Source organism: Thunnus thynnus, chromosome 21 (genome assembly GCF_963924715.1).
Source record: "Thunnus thynnus chromosome 21, fThuThy2.1, whole genome shotgun sequence".
NCBI classification, from domain to species: domain Eukaryota; kingdom Metazoa; phylum Chordata; class Actinopteri; order Scombriformes; family Scombridae; genus Thunnus; species Thunnus thynnus.
The window spans coordinates 4,377,476-4,394,284 of NC_089537.1; the positions used below are offsets into that span (position 1 = coordinate 4,377,476).

The 16,809-nt window shown below is 36.9% G+C and overlaps 3 long non-coding RNA genes across 3 annotated transcripts in view; 1 reads left to right on the forward strand and 2 right to left on the reverse strand.

Moving 5' to 3' along the window:
- The window catches only part of LOC137172989 (uncharacterized), a 51,393-nt gene extending 44,417 nt beyond the window's left edge, over positions 1–6,976 (forward strand). The window contains exon 3 of the long non-coding RNA XR_010925095.1: positions 6,924–6,976. This is a non-coding gene — a long non-coding RNA (uncharacterized lncRNA). The remainder of the gene's footprint in view (positions 1–6,923) is intronic.
- LOC137173536 (uncharacterized) lies at positions 1,994–3,016 on the reverse strand. The gene is made up of 2 exons (XR_010925200.1): positions 2,712–3,016; positions 1,994–2,279 (listed from the first exon to the last, which is right to left on the reverse strand). It is a non-coding gene; the product is annotated as an uncharacterized lncRNA (long non-coding RNA).
- Positions 6,977–13,732: 6,756 nt separating the features above from the next.
- Positions 13,733–15,659, reverse strand: LOC137173571 (uncharacterized). Its single transcript, XR_010925204.1, has 3 exons — positions 15,644–15,659; positions 14,451–14,520; positions 13,733–14,018 (listed from the first exon to the last, which is right to left on the reverse strand). It is a non-coding gene; the product is annotated as an uncharacterized lncRNA (long non-coding RNA).
- Positions 15,660–16,809: the final 1,150 nt, after the last annotated feature.

Below are 16,809 nucleotides of genomic sequence, written 5' to 3' on the forward strand. Positions count from 1 at the left end.
CTGTTTGTCCAATTTACAATCACTGTCCATTACCACACCCAGATTTTTTTACAGTGGGCTTTACATATGGTTCCAGGGAACACAGGTCCATCTGACAAGTGATAAACAAGTTATTTTCTGGCTTAGGTTCAATTTCTATTCCAATTGCCGGTTTGAAGAGGAAAACAGGTTGAGGAACAAAAACAAAAACAGTAAAAAAAATGGGGAGTGGATTTCATTTTTTTAATTCACATGAAAATAGGAAAAACAAAATAATGCATTTCTTTATCCTGTTATCAAACAAGTCGAGTCTCAGCCAGAAGTACATAATTGCTTGCAAACATATTCACCGCAGCAACTTTATATGTGTCACTGATGAGTTTTTAGCTTGTTCCACTGCCCCCAATTGGTCAAAACTATCAAGTAATGTAAGTGTAAGTAAGTAATTGTAAATTGTAAGTAATTGTGCTCTAAGATTAATTAGTTAATGTTCTCCACACAATAATTTGTGGTAGTAACTGACAGTACTGACCAGAAACTTGCATAAACCGATATTTTGTCATATGTTTAAAATAAAGCAGAGGTAAACACAACAATAAAAAAAGCTTATAAAGAAAAGTGCACCATAATAACCTGTAACTTCACTTCCTCCTGCCACACTAACTTGACATTGACTGTAAGTAATTAACATCAAGGCCAGAGCCATAATCACATTAACACCAATACTGTTTGTTAGTTTTGTTGAAGAATACTTGACTATTATTATTTTCTTACCCTATATTCAAAGCAATGCAAAAAAACATGAAGAGTCATACCATGTGATGAAAAGAAGGACATCACAACAGCGAGGGTGAGCAGACAAATCCAGAGAGTCTTCTTCATATTCAAATACTGCACGGCACAAAAACTGACTCTGGATCTCAGCTGTAAACGTCTCCTTGATTCAGTTACTAACGGTTCAACTTGCCAAAGTCTTATGATGACTGAACCATAGCGTTTTGATCTTATATACTGCAGCTTCACACTAAAAGAGGAACCACCCTTTTATGCACAATGTTTCTGGGGAGGCTCACATAAACCCTGACGGTTGTCGACTTTGTTGATCATGTCCATATATGTTCATGTTTGTTCTGTATCTCGGACAACGGTTCATCCTCTTCACCGATGACACTGTCCTTTCTGTGGTTTACTGTTGCATTCACATGTCGCTGATGCTCACATCCAAACTGAACTACGATTCTTATCATCATGACAAGTAACCTGCAGCCTGTTCCTTAAAGCAGTTTTAAGCTGACACAGAACTCTGAGTTTTCACTGAACCCGCTTTCTGGAACGGACCCTCGTTGTAATAGATTAAAGGGTGACAACTAAAGCTGCAACATTTAGTCAGTTTGTTGAATGGCAGAAAATTAACCATTATTTTGACAACCAATTACTTGTTTTGAGTCATTTTTTAAGAAATAATGCCAAAATTCTCTGATTCCAGCTTCTCAAATATGAATATTTTCTGGTTTCTTCAGTCTTCTATGATAATAAAGAAGACATTTGAGTCACCTTGGGCTTTGGGAAACACTAACTAAAGCTGTCAAATAAACGTAATGGAGTAGAAGGTACAATATCCCCATCTGAGATGTAGTGGAGTGGAAGTATAAAGTAGCATAAAATATAAACACTCAAGTAAAGTAGAAGTCCCTTAAAATTGTACTTAAGCAATTAATTACATTCCACCACTGTCTATAGCCATAGCACATCCCAGTCCACATACTTTTTGTACTTCTGGTTTGAGGCTGTTTTAAATGGTTTGGGCTCCTTCAATCCAGTCATCATCTTAATGCTACAGCACACAGTGATATGTCAGACAGTAGTCTTCTAACTTTGTAGCAACAGTTTGTGGGAACGCCCTTGTCTTCCTCTTTGCTAGTTTGTATATATTCTTGTTAATATCAAGTTAATATTCTTCCATTGACACTGCATTGCCAGTCAAACATTGTATGTGTGAAAAACATGACCCAACTCCATTTAATATGATTTATTTTTGGTTCCAGGTTCAACTCCAAAAAAGAACAACTCTGCTATTACTGTTTTAGTTCATTTTACAACATAAGATCATAACGATTGGTTTTAAAGTAGATATAAAATGGCATACATTTTAAACAGATACTTTAATGAATGAAATGAATAGTAAATCAGGAGTTCAGAGTTGCTCTGTTGCCTTGATGTGTTGGTTATGCCGCAACATCTTCCTCCATGTCTTGAAAGCTGAGCTTTGAAGTCCAGAAAGGTGGACAACCAAATTTTCCCTGCAGTGGAGAGAGGGTGAGGGGGGAGGTGATAATAGAAAGAAAGGGGAACAGTTAGACAGAAAAGTGCAGGATATTTACTGCGTACTAGTTGATTTGGTTTCTTGTAAGTTGGATAGACTTCAAGTATTAGTATTTTTGGAGGATGTTGTAAAGACAGTGGAGCTGAGAGAGAGAGCTGCTGTGGTTGAGCGAGCTAGAGTGCCAGCCTGGGCTGGATTGTATTAAAGGCTGGAAAAACAAAAAAGTGTACAAATGTTACGTTAATCTGTATTATAAATGCTTACACATGAGTCACCAAGCATTACGTTACTGGCAAAATGTATTTGCTGTTGCAATTCAGTAGTATATGAACATAATTTCTAGGAGACAGGACTGCAAAGATCCACCAACATAGTAGACTCTTAGTCTTGTTTCATGGCAGATCCTTACTACCTTCATCTGCTGTTTCAGCCACTTGGAGTTTGGATAGATACACGTTCATCCCATCCATGTTTTAACCCTGGAAACAGGAAACAGAGAAATAAAACCATGAGACATTGCCTCAATATTTGGTCATTTGGCTGATGCTCTTTTCCAGAAAACCTCTAATTAAACATTAGCTTAAGAGTTTCTCTCTGTTGTTATTAACTCATAAGAGTTGGGAATCTTTTATCATTTCAAAAATGCCCCTGTGCAAACACATAGAAGCAAATGACACTCAATGATCCAGTTATATCATATATTTGGATCTGTATAGAATTTAACCACAATAAAACAATGATTTTAGTAGCAATAACATTTTTGTCACTTTCAGGATGGAGCCCACAGTGTTAGAAAGAAGAGGAGAAAAACATCACAGTGACCATTTTTCAGTACATTACAGGAAATGACAATGGAAAGAGAATATTTGTGTGAGCATTTTCAAAGACGTGCTTAAAGGTAGGCGTGTTTCCAACAACCCCGTCTAGGACGCTGTTCATAACACTCTTCAATTAACAGTTCGAATCAATTGGCCATTGTACTTTGTTGCCAGTTGCAGTGCAGCACTCTGGCGGTACAAATATACCCGATGAAAACTGTGCAACAAACCATTACACACATACACAGACATTATTCAGTAATACCTTTGGTATTTGTTTACTTAGCAAAATAGTAAATACACATTGTTACATACAGAGAGGTACCCAGACAAGTACATAGGTCTTCTTACAGAAGTGTTGGAAATCAGACTTCATCCAGATCTTAAAATTAAATTGTTAAGATGCTTTCCATAGTAACGGAAAAACAAAAAAATGTACTAATGTTACGTCAATCTGTATTATAAATACTCTGAACCTACTGAAAGTCATGTTTAGTTTCATTGACAGAGACCTGAAATGATAAATAAACTTTATTACAAACTTCACTAGAGCAGGGTCCTTTAAGTCCTCATCTTTAATTGGTGTTTACATCCAGCATCTTTTAAGGAGAAAATTAACTGTAAATAGGTACATAGATTCAATTATTCTTTTATGTGAAAAATATACAGAGTAGGCAGCCCCAACAACCACTGTAAATAACATAGGGGAGCTTGTATGTTGCTCTGAGCGCACAGTAACAACTGTAGGCGACTCACATGAGTGTATCAACATTTTTACTCTTTTCTCACATCTAGATTTTGGCAGATGGACCGTCAGAGGAAACTGTTCAGAGAGATAATTTTTTAGGAATTTTGCCCTAGAAAGTGACAATGTAGATACAGAACACAGGATGGAGAGGAAGAGAATAGGATGACATGCACAATCAAAATGGGGATGTTGTGGTTAAATGGTGTTTTAACCACTCAGCTACAAGGACGCCACAACCCTGCTTTTGTTGTTGTAATGCACAGTCTGTCTTGTTTTCTCCTGTTCTGTATTAATAATAATTCATTTAATTGATTAATGTTAATATGAATTAATAATAGACAAAAGCATGCCAAGATATACACAAGAAACCATAATAAAATTATCTTAGAAGACACAACAAATAATATATTACTAATGATAAGAGGAAATCTAGGGGATCTTGTCCTATCTCCTACTGTATCTCATATGGGTTTATGCTTAATAATAATAACAACTTTATTTGTATAGCACCTTTCATACAAAAAAGAAATGTAGCTCAAAGTGCTTTGTAGCAAAAGAAATGACATGCACCAAGTGCTTCTCATCAACAAAGACTTAAGCGTCATAAAATGAACATAAAAACATGTAAATGTACATAAGAGGGAAAATAAAACATTTTTTTTTTTAAGATAAAATGAAGTGAAAATGGGACACATAATGAAGTAAAATGATTTTGATAACCGTTTAATTGTTTTGAATCATTTTTTAAGAAATAATGCCAAAATTCTCTGATTCCAGCTTCTCAAATGTAAATATTTTCTGATTTCTTCAGTCTTCTATGATAATAAACTGAATATCTTTGGGTTGTGAACTGTTGGCCGGGATTAAAGAAGACATTTGAGTCACCTTGGGCTTTGGGAAACACTAATTAAAGCTGTCAAATAAATGTAATGGAGTAGAAAGTACAATATCTCCATCTGAGATGTTGTGGAGTGGAAGTATAAAGTAGCATAAAATATAAACACTCAAGTAAAGCACAAGTACCTTAAAATTGTACTTTAAGTACTGAGTTGCATTCCACCACTGTCTATAGCCATAGCACATCCCAGTCCACATACTTTTTATACTTCTGGTTTGAAGCTGTTTTTAATGGTTTGGACTCCTTCGATCCAGTCATCATCCTGATGCTACAGCATACACTGATATGTCAGACAGTAGTCTTCTAACTTTGTAGCAACAGTTTGTGGGAACGCCCTTGTCTTCCTCTTTGCTAGTTTGTATATATTCTTGTTAATATCAAGTTAATATTCTCCCATTGACGCTGCATTGCCAGTCAAACATTGTATGTGTGAAAAACATGACCCAACTCCATTTAATATGATTTATTTTTGGTTCTAGGTTCAACTCCAAAAAAGAACAACTCTGCTATTACTGTTTTAGTTCATTTTACAACATAAGATTATAACGATTGGTTTTAAAGTTGATATAAAATGGCATACATTTTAAACAGATACTTAAATGAATGAAATGAATAGTAAATCAGGAGTTCAGAGTTGCTCTGTTGCCTTGATGTGTTGGTTATGCTGCAACGTCTTCCTCTACATTTTGAAATCTGACCTTTGAAGTCCAGTAAGGTGGACAACTGAATTTTCCCTGCAGTGGAGAGAGTGTGAGGGGGAAAGTGATAATAGAAAGAAAGGGGAACAGTTAGATGGTTGATATGGTTTATTGTTAGTTGGATAGACTTTTCAAGTATTTGTATTTTGGAGGATGTTCTTAAGACTGTGGAGCTGAGAGAGAGAGCTGCTGTGGTTGAGCGAGCTAAACAGTGAACGAAGAGAGGGAGTGATATTCAGACCAATACAATCTGAATACGGCCTTGTGTACATGGTTTTAAGTCGGAGGGAGGATGTCAGGTTGGATGGAGGACGTAGAGACGCAGGACTCTGACACCAGACACCCGGCTTTGCATCCTGAGTCCTGCTTGTTGTTAGTTTCATGAAACAAATGCAGTTTGGTTAAGGTTGGGTTAATAAACAAGTTGTGCTTCAAGTCATTTCGAGTTTTTTTCTGTATTAAACTAAGACTATGATGTTTCCCTAACCTTAACCAAGTGCTGCCAGTGACTAAACATAAGCATAAAAAGTTCAATGATGCTGTAGTTTCCACTAGCAGATATTATACTGCAAGAGCAGATATTTTGGTGGAAAAAAAGAATAATGTTGTCTTTGAAAATTTCACTTGTATGTTCACTATCAACATTTTTGCAACTTGCCAAATACATTAATTAACATTTTCTCTTTATGTTGACAGAAATCATAAGTCAGCCAGCATTACGTTTCTGGCAAAATGTATTTGCTGTTGCAATTCAGTAGTATATGAACATCATTTCTAGGAGACATGGTTGCACAGAGCCACCAGCATGGCTGTAGAGTCTTAGTCTCGTTTCATGGCAGATCCTTACCACCTTCATCTGCTGTTTCAGCCACTTGGAGTCTGGTTTGATACACCACACTCCTTTCCATGTTTTAACCCTGGAAACAAAGATTACTGCCATGATAGAGATCATGCAGTAAGCTCATTTTAAGTTATAAACTGCTTTGGAGAAATTTTATTTTATACAGATTGGACAAATTGCACAGTAATTGTCTTTACAGTGATACTGTACTTGGCTACATCAGAGGGGATGTCCATTGACACAATGATGACTGAGATCTACAGTTAAGAATGACCCTGATTGACTGATCACACATTTATTTATAGATCCAGCATTTCCATTTTAACTGCACAGACTCTGAGTTACATATACAGCAATGAATCACCACTGCTCTGACTGTATTACAAGCCTCTAATATACTAAAAGCGAACATTATACATGTAGAAAAACAACAGTTTTCAAATCAATTTAATACAATTTATCTTTGGCTTTATTTCTCCCAAAAAAGAACAACTCTGCTTGAAACATCTTGATATTTCAGTAAAAGCAATATATAGTAAATCATCAGAAATTGTTCTAGACTGCTGTTTTTATTCCAAATCATCTTCATCCAGGACTTCAAATCTGAGTTTGTGTGAGAATTCTGGAGGACACCTCAATCTTCCCTGTGGTGCAGAGAGGCAGAAGGAAAGGTTAAAACACACAGAACAGGATTCCATTAAATTCACTATATCTTTGTGAATTTGTTTTAGCGATCAGTTGTACTGCTTGACTCTTTTATCTCTGTACTTTTCAATTAGCACCTGAAGGACTTTAAGACTGTGAGAAATAAGATTCTCTGCTCTGATGACACCAAGATTGAACTGTTTGGCCCCAATTCTAAACCTCATGTCTGGAGGAAACTATGCACCGCTCATCACCTGCCCAATACCATATTAACGGTGAAGCATGGTGGTGGCAGCATAATTTTGCGAGGGTATTTTTCAGCAGGAGGAACTGGGGGGACTGGTCAGGTTGAGAGAAAGCAGAGATAGAAGTACAGAGATATCCTGGTCCAGAGCACTTAGGACCTTAGACTAGGCCGAAGGTTCACTTTCTAACAGGATAATGACCATAAGCACACAACCAAGACAACGCAGTAGTGGCTTAGGGACAACTCTGTGAATGTCTTTGAGCAGCTGGCTTGAACCCAATCGAACATCTCTGGAGAGACCTGAAAATGGCTGTCCAGTGATAGTCCCCATCCAACCTGACAGAGCTTGATCTGCAGAGAAGACTGGCAAAAAATCCCCAAATCCAGTTGTGCAAAGCTTGTTGCACCATACCCAAGAAGACTCAAGGCTGTAAACACTGCCAAAATTTGCAAAAATTTGCAAAATTTCTAAAATTTTGTTTTTGCTCTGTCATTATGGGGTATTGAGTGTAGATTGATGAGGTAAAATGAATTTAAATGATTTTAGTATAAGACTGCAACATAACAAAATGTGAAAAAAGTGAAGAGGTCTGAATACTTTCTGAATGCACTTTAGTTCGCTAAAATCTAAACTTTCTAGTTGTAAGCAAAACAGCAGTTAAAGCACCTGCAAGGTTTGAAATGATATTGATTTTCCAGACCTTCTCACAAAAGCACACTATGGGCTCATAAAATATCATGTTTGTAAACCCAGCAGATTTTAACAGCTAATTCTCACCTCATTTATTTCCTTTTTGAGCCACCGGAGATTTGGGTCAAGACAAAAGGATTTACCACTGTTGGTCTTAATGCTAGAAACAGGAAACAGAGAAATGAAACAATTAGACTTTTTTACCTGAATGTTGGCTGATGCTTCTATCCACAACACCTCATTAAACATTAGTCCCACTGTGTTTTTTTTTAATTAAATATTGACTTGAAGAGAGCCCAGTATTCCTCTGCTGTTGTTACAGCAGTGTCTGAAGTGTCGAATATCAGACAAACATTTATCATTTGACAGATTCCTTTATGCAACCAAACCTGAATGAAGCTCAAGTGTCCTGTAATACAGTATATGTAACCCTGAAACAACTATGATTTCATGTCACTGAGTGGTGTTCTGGTATCATGAAGTTCTTCTCAACTAGTTTTCCAGCAGATTACAGTAATGACATCAGAGAGAGATGAATACAGATTTATTCAGGTTTAGTATGTTTAAAGACATGTTCAAAAAAACATGCTGTACTTACTGGAAGGCATGGTGCTGGCAATCAGGTCGTGGATGCTGTACATAACACTCCTTGATTGGCCCAATAGAAGTCTTCTTTGGTTTACCATTGGCTTTCATGCAGCAGGAAAGTGCCATGTGACCTTCACACAGAGAGAGTCACTGTGAATTAATGTTTTACTAATGTTTTTTATCAATACAACAAGCATGACACACTGTTACACACTGGGAGGTACCAAGACAATCAATCAGAGAGAGAGAGACAGAGAGAGAGAGAGAGAGAGAGAGAGAGAGAGAGAGAGAGAGAGAATGAATTAATTTTTTACTCATCAATACAACAAGCATGTTACATTGTTACACACTGGGACATACCAAGACAATATGATTGGTCCAAGATTCACCACTAATACTTCTTTATTCATATGGACATCAGGCTTTGATTCATTTCTAAAAGGGTTAAAAACTTAGAAACATAGGTCTTTATCAGTTTGTAGTTTTTAGAGAATAAACAGAATAAGCATCTCCCAAACAGAGGATGTTTTGAAGTTGCATTTTATTTAGACCAGACTCTATAATTTAACCACTCTGACCTCATCAGCTATGAGACTCCCTGCCTGCGTTTCTTCTGCTGGCCAACTCTGTAAGGTCTTTTAAATCACTTCTTAAAACTCACTTTTATTTGATGGACATTTCTTAAAGTTTTTGTGATTTTCTGTTTTTTTTACAACTCACTTTTATTGGATGGACGTGTCTTAAAGCGGATATATGTTCTTTGTGATTTTCCTGGTTTTTTACACTGTTATAATGTCGGATGTGTATGTTAAGCATGGTCAAAGTTCCAAAACTTGAGGTGAACTTATGTAAAAATGCACCCTGCAAGTCAAAAACCAGGGCTTCAACCTCATCTTAACACTTCATTTGCAAGGTTACCTCTACTTCCTCCTCATGATTGTTCATACATGTCAAAATGTTCACACATGCCCATGATTGTCTGTTCAGTAGCCTGTTGCTAAGGTTGTTTGCATTGTCAATTTGCATATTTTGGATCAGATTCAGTTCGTTGTGTATTACCGACGGAGGTTCATCCTCTTCATCGATGACGCGGTTGTTTTTGTCATTTACTGTTACGTTCACATTTTGTTGATGCCCACATCCAAATTGAACCATGATTCTTATCATCATAACAAGTAACCTGGAGCTTGTTCTTCCCCTTCTCTCTCTAAATGAAGAGGATGTAAAGAGGAAGAGGATGCTAAAGTCTAATGATGAGTGAACCAGAGAGGTGTGATCTTATATACTGCAGCTTCACTCTAAAAGAGGAAGCATTCTTTCATGCACAATGTTTCTGGGGAGGCTCACACAAACCCTGAAGGTTGTCAACTTTGTTGATCATGTCCAGGTTCATCCTCTTCACCAATGACACTCTTGTGTCTGTCATTTACTGTTACATTCACATTTTGCTGATGCCCGCATCCAAACTGAACTACGATTCTTATCATCATGACAAGTAACCTGGAGCCTGTTCCTTAAAGCAGCTTTAAATGCCCTCTAAGGTGCCCCCACATAATGATAAAAGGCCCTCTAAGGTGCCCACACAGTATTATAAAATACCCTCTAAGATGCCCACATAAAGGAGAAAACATACCAAACTTCTGTAACAATTGTCTAGTTATGGGTAAATCAGGATGAACTGCCCTGTAAAGGGCCTCTGTATGTGAAAATCTCAAATGAGGTGCCCTCATGGTGCCCTTTCGGGGGAAGAAAAAGTGATGGTGCCCTGTAAAGAAGCCCTAAAAACGACAAAACATAATGTGCTCTTTAAATGAAATGGATGTAATGCAGTGTCCTATCATGCTGTTGTAATGGGATGAGCTGGATGTTCTATATGGATGCCCTTCTGATAAACAAAAAAATTTAATAAAATTAATAAAATAATTTAGGGTTCCCCTAAGTCTAACATACTGAAGCGAAGAACTGGGTGCCATTTATATGAAAAAAGGTGCCCCATCAGGTGCACTATACAGGAGAAAAACATTGTGAAGTGGGGGCCCATGAATGTATCAGGTGCCCTTTTACTGATGTTCACCTCCAAACTGAACTGCAATGAGTTCATCTAAAGAATATACACTCTATAGTCAGTGGTGAAGGAAGTACTCAGATCCTTTGCTTAAGTAAAAGTATCAATACCACAATGTAAAAATACTTCATTACAAGTAAAAGTCCTGCATTTAAAATTCTATTTCAGTAAAGGTACAGAAGTATTACCAACTAATTTTACTTAAAGTACTAAAGCTAGAGTACTCGTTTTGCAGAAAATTAGGCTGTGACTAATATATTAAATAAATGTAACTAAATAAATTATCACTACTGATGAGTCGATACATAAGCAGCATTTTATAGTTGTATCTACTCGAGGTGGAGCTAGTTTGAACTACTTTGTGAGTCATGAGATAAATCTGAGGATTCCTGAAATGAGAGACTGGGTAGGAAAGGAAACATGAATCAATCTAATTTTTCTAAACTTTTCTTCAATATTTACATGTTTGTGAAATATTGGAGACTTTTATCTCTTTGGGCCTCAAACTGTTATTTATTTGAAGCCATGTGAGGGGAAATTAATATTTGCTTTGGTGAAACTGCAAACAACTCATAGACATCTGAAACATGACAAAGAGACACAAATACATACATTTTTGTAAGAGGCCACAAGTCAAAAAGTTTGGGAACCATCGGTTTAATCTTTAATAATGCAGTAATAAAGATAATAAGTAAGTAATAAAGATAATGAGATATTAATGATAAATATTATGTTTTATAAATAAAATATAAATAATTAAAGCTGTCAAATAAATGTAGTGGAGTAGAAAGTATAATATCTCCCTCTGAGATGAAGTGGAGTGAAAGTATAAAGTTACATAAAATGAAAATACTCAAGTAAAGTACAAGTACCTTAAAATTGGACTTAAGTACAGTACTTGAGTGAATGTACTTAGTTACTTTCCACCACTGTCTATAGCCACAGCACATCCCGGGCCACACTTCTGGTTTGAGGCTGTTTTTAATGGTTAGGTCTGCTTCATTCTAATGAAGGGAAATCTTAATGCTACAGAATAAAGTGATACGTTAAACAGTAGTCTTTTAACTTTGTGGCAACAGTTTGGGGAACACCCTTGTCTTCATCTTTGCCAGTCTGTACATATTCATGTTACTCTCAAGTTAATATTTCCCCATTGACACTGCATTACCAGTCAAAGTCAGATATTGCATGTGTGAAAAACATGATTCAACTCCATTTAAATCCATTTTAGTTTTGGTTGCAGGTTCAACTCCAAAAACTCAGCTATTACTGTTTTAGTTTATTTTACAACATAAGACCATAAAGATTGGTTTTAAAGTTGATATAAAATGACATACATTTTAAACATAACCAATGTAAAGGCCATTAAGGTAGTCAAGTCAGGACAAGACAAAAGTATGTATAACCCTCTCAAAATCATTAAATGACAAGCAGGACTTGACCTTAGATAATTGCCTCAGCTGGATTTGACCACTGGGTTTATCTGTTTGTCCAATTTACAATCACTGTCCAGTACCACAGCCAGATTTTTTTACAGTGGGCTTTACATATGGTTCCAGGGAACACAGGTCCACCTGACAAGTGATAAACAAGTTATTTTCTGGCTTAGGTTCAATTTCTATTCCAATTGCCGGTTTGAAGAGGAAAACAGGTTGGGGAACAAAAACAAAAACAGTAAAAAATGGGGAGTGGATTTCATTTTTTTAATTCACATGAAAATAGGAAAAACAAAATAATGCATTTCTTTATCCTGTTATCAAACAAGTCAGGTCTCAGCCAGAAGTACATAATTGCTTGCAAACATATTCACCGCAACAACTTTAAATGTGTCACTGATGAGTTTTTAGCTTGTTCCACTGCCCCCAAAACTATCAAGTAATGTAATTGTAAGTAATTGTAAATTGTAAGTAATTGTGCTCTAAGATTAATTAGTTCATGTTCTCCACACAATAATTTGTGGTAGTAACTGACTGTAATGACCAGAAACTTGCATAAACCGATATTTTGTCATATGTTTAAAATAAAGCAGAGGTAAACACAACAATAAAAAAAGCTTATAAAGAAAAGTGCACCATAATAACCTGTAACTTCACTTCCTCCTGCTACACTAACTTGACATTGACTGTAAGTAATTAACATCAAGGCCAGAGCCATAATCACATTAACACCAATACTGTTTGTTAGTTTTGTTGAAGAATACTTGACTATTAGTATTTTCTTACCCTATATTCAAAGCAATGCAAAAAAACATGAAGAGTCATACCGTGTGATGAAAAGAAGGACACCACAACAGCCAGGGTGAGCAGACAAATCCAGAGAGTCTTCTTCATATTCAAATACTGCACGGCACAAAAACTGACTCTGGATCTCAGCTGTAAACGTCTCCTTGATTCAGTTACAGTTCAACTTGCCAAAGTCTTATGATGACTGAACCATAGCGTTTTGATCTTATATACTGCAGCTTCACACTAAAAGAGGAACCACCCTTTTATGCACAATGTTTCTGGGGAGGCTCACATAAACCCTGATGGTTGTCAACTTTGTTAATTGCCATTATTTTGATAACCAATTACTTGTTTTGAGTCATTTTTTAAGAAATAATGCCAAAATTCTATGATTCCAGCTTCTCAAATGTGAATATTTTCTGGTTTCTTCAATTTTCTATGATAACAAACTGAATATCTTTGGGTTGTGAACTATTGGCCAGGATTAAAGAAGACATTTGAGTCACCTTGGGCTGTGGGGAAACACTAACTAAAGCTGTCAAATAAACATAATAGAGTAGAAGGTACAATATCTCCATCTGAGATGTAATGGAGTGGAAGTATAAAGTCGCATAAAATATAAACATTCAAGTAAAGTACAAGTACCTTAAAATTGTACTTAAGTACTTAATTGCATTCCACCACTGTCTATAGCCATAGCACATCCCAGTCCACATACTTTTCGTAGTTCTGGTTTGAGGCTGTTTTTAATGGTTTGGGCTCCTTCATTCCAGTCATCATCTTAATGCTACAGCATACACTGATATGTCAGGCAGTAGTCTTCTAACTTTGTAGCAACAGTTTGTGGGAACGCCCTTGTCTTCCTCTTTGCTAGTTTGTATATATTCTTGTTAATATCAAGTTAATATTCTCCCATTGACACTGCATTGCCAGTCAAACATTGTATGTGTGAAAACATGATCCAACTCCATTTAATATGATTTATTTTTGGTTCCAGGTTCAACTCCAAAAAAGAACAACTCTGCTATTACTGTTTTAGTTCATTTTACAACATAAGATCATAACGATTGGTTTTAAAGTAGATATAAAATGGCATGCATTTTAAACAGATACTTAAATGGATGAAATGAATAGTAAATCAGGAGTTCAGAGTTGCTCTGTTGCCTTGATGTGTTGGTTATGCTGCAACATCTTCCTCCATGTCTTGAAAGCTGAGCTTTGAAGTCCAGAAAGGTGGACAACCAAATTTTCCCTGCAGTGGAGAGAGGGTGAGGGGGAAAGTGATAATAGAAAGAAAGGGGAACAGTTAGACAGAAAAGTGCAGGATATTTACTGCGTACTATTTGATTTGGTTTCTTGTAAGTTGGATAGACTTCAAGTATTAGTATTTTTGGAGGATGTTGTAAAGACAGTGGAGCTGAGAGAGAGAGCTGCTGTGGTTGAGCGAGCTAGAGTGCCAGCCTGGGCTGGATTGTATTAAAGGCTGGAAAAACAAAAAAGTGTACAAATGTTACGTTAATCTGTATTATAAATGCTTACACATGAGTCACCAAGCATTACGTTACTGGCAAAATGTATTTGCTGTTGCAATTCAGTAGTATATGAACATAATTTCTAGGAGACAGGGTTGCAAAGATCCACCAACATAGTAGACTCTTAGTCTTGTTTCATGGCAGATCCTTACTACCTTTATCTGCTGTTTCAGCCACTTGGAGTTTGGATAGATACACATTCATCCCATCCATGTTTTAACCCTGGAAAAAGGAAATAGAGAAATAAAACCATGAGACATTGCCTCAATATTTGGTCATTTGGCTGGTGCTCTTTTCCAGAAAACCTTAGCTTAAGAGTTTCTCTCTGTTGTTGTTAACTCATAAGAGTTGGGAATCTTTTATCATTTCAAAAATGCCCCTGTGCAAACACATAGAATCAAATGACACTCAATGATCCAGTTATATCATATATTTGGATCTGTAAAGAATTTAACCACAATAAAACAAAGATTTTAGTAGCAATAACATTTTTGTCACTTTCAGGATGGAGCCCACAGTGTCAGAAAGAAGAGGAGAAAAACATCAGAGTGACTATTTTTCAGTAGATTACAGGAAATGACAATGGAAAGAGAATATTTGTGTGAGCATGTTCAAAGACGTGCTTAAAGGTAGGCGTGTTTCCAACAACCCCGTCTAGGACGTTGTTCATAACACTCTTCAATTAACAGTTCGAATCAATTGGCCATTGTACTTTGTTGCCAGTTGCAGTGCAGCACTCTGGAGGTATAAATATACCCGATGAAAACTGTGCAACAAACCATTACACACATATACAGACATTATTCAGTAATACCTTTGGTATTTGTTTACTTAGCAAAATAGTAAATACACATTGTTACATACAGAGAGGTACCCAGACAAGTACATAGGTCTTCTTACAGAAGTGTTGGAAATCAGACTTCATCCAGATCTTAAAATTAAAATGTTAAGATGCTTTCCATAGTAACTGAAAAACAAAAAAATGTACAAATGTTACGTTAATCTGTATTTTAAATGCTCTAAACCTACTGAAAGTCATGTTTAGTTTCTTTTTTTTTTTTTTTTTTCTTTTTTGTGTTTTTTGGTCTTTTTGTGTTTTTATGTTCATTGGGGTTTCCTGGTTTGCACTTCTGTTTAGTCCTTCTGGTCATGTGGGTTTTCTTGTTGTATTTGGGTGATGGGTTTGGACTGCCCTTTGTTGTTTGGCCTGGCATATTGTGTACTTGGGTTTGGGTTCATGGTGGTTCTTGGACAGGTTGGTGTGGGTTGTATTTGGAGTTTTGTGTTTTTTGTGTTTTGGTTTTGTTGCTGTGTTTCCCTTGTGTGTTCATGTGCTCCTCCTCACCTGCCCTGCATCACCCTCATTAGCCCTGCTCTACTCTGTCTTCCCCACACCTGCCCTGTATCAGTCTCGTCAGCCCTGCCCTGCCTCCTGTGTTTCCCTCAGCCAATCACTCCCAGCCTGCTCTTGTGTCTCGTCACCTGTTCCCCATTCCCTGATTAGTTTAGTCTGTATTTAAGGTCTGGTTTTGAATTGAGTCTTTGTTGGATCATTTGTTCTGTGCAGCTTGTCCTGTCCTGTCCTGTCCTGTCCTGTCCTGTCCTGTCCTGTCCTGTCCTGTCCTGTCCTGTCCTGTCCTGTCCTGTCCTGTCCACCTCAAGATTAAAGGTTTTCGTCTGCCCTGCAATCTCTCTGCATGCTGGTCTCTGCAATTGCGTCCATTCCTGCTACTCAACCTGACAACCTGCAATGATAAATAATCTTTACTACAAACTTCACTAGAGCAGGGTCCTTTAAGTCCTCATCTTTAATTGGTGTTTACATCCAGCATCTTTTAAGGAGAAAATTAACTGTAAATAGGTACGTAGATTCAATTATTCTTTTATGTGGAAAACATACAGAGTAGGCAGCCCCAACAACCACTGTAAATAACATAGGGGAGCTTGTATGTTGCTCTGAGCACACAGTAACAACTGTAGGCGACTCACATGAGTGTATCAACATTTTTACTCTTTTCTCACATCTAGATTTTGGCAGATGGACCGTTAGAGGAAACTGTTTAGAGAGATAATTTTTAAGGCGTTTTGCTCTAGATGGTGACAATATAGATACAGAAGACAGGATGGGAGGAAGAGAATAGGATGACATGCACAATCAAAATGGGGTGTTGTGGTTAAATGGTGTTTTAACCACTCGGCTACGAGGACACCACAACCCTGCTTTTGTTGTTGTAATGCACAGTCTGTCTTGTTTTCTCCTGTTCTGTATTAATAATAATTCATTTAATTAATTAATGTTAATATGAATTAATAATAAACAAAAGCATGCCAAGATATACACAAGAAACGATAATAAAATGATCTTAGAAGACACTTTAATACAATCCAGCCCAAGGCTGCTGAGGGAAAAACTGCAGGTTATGCAGGTGAACGTCCCCATGATCTCATGGATCAAGGACTACCTAACGGGCAGACCACAGACTGTGAGGCTACAGGGCTGTGTGTCTGCAC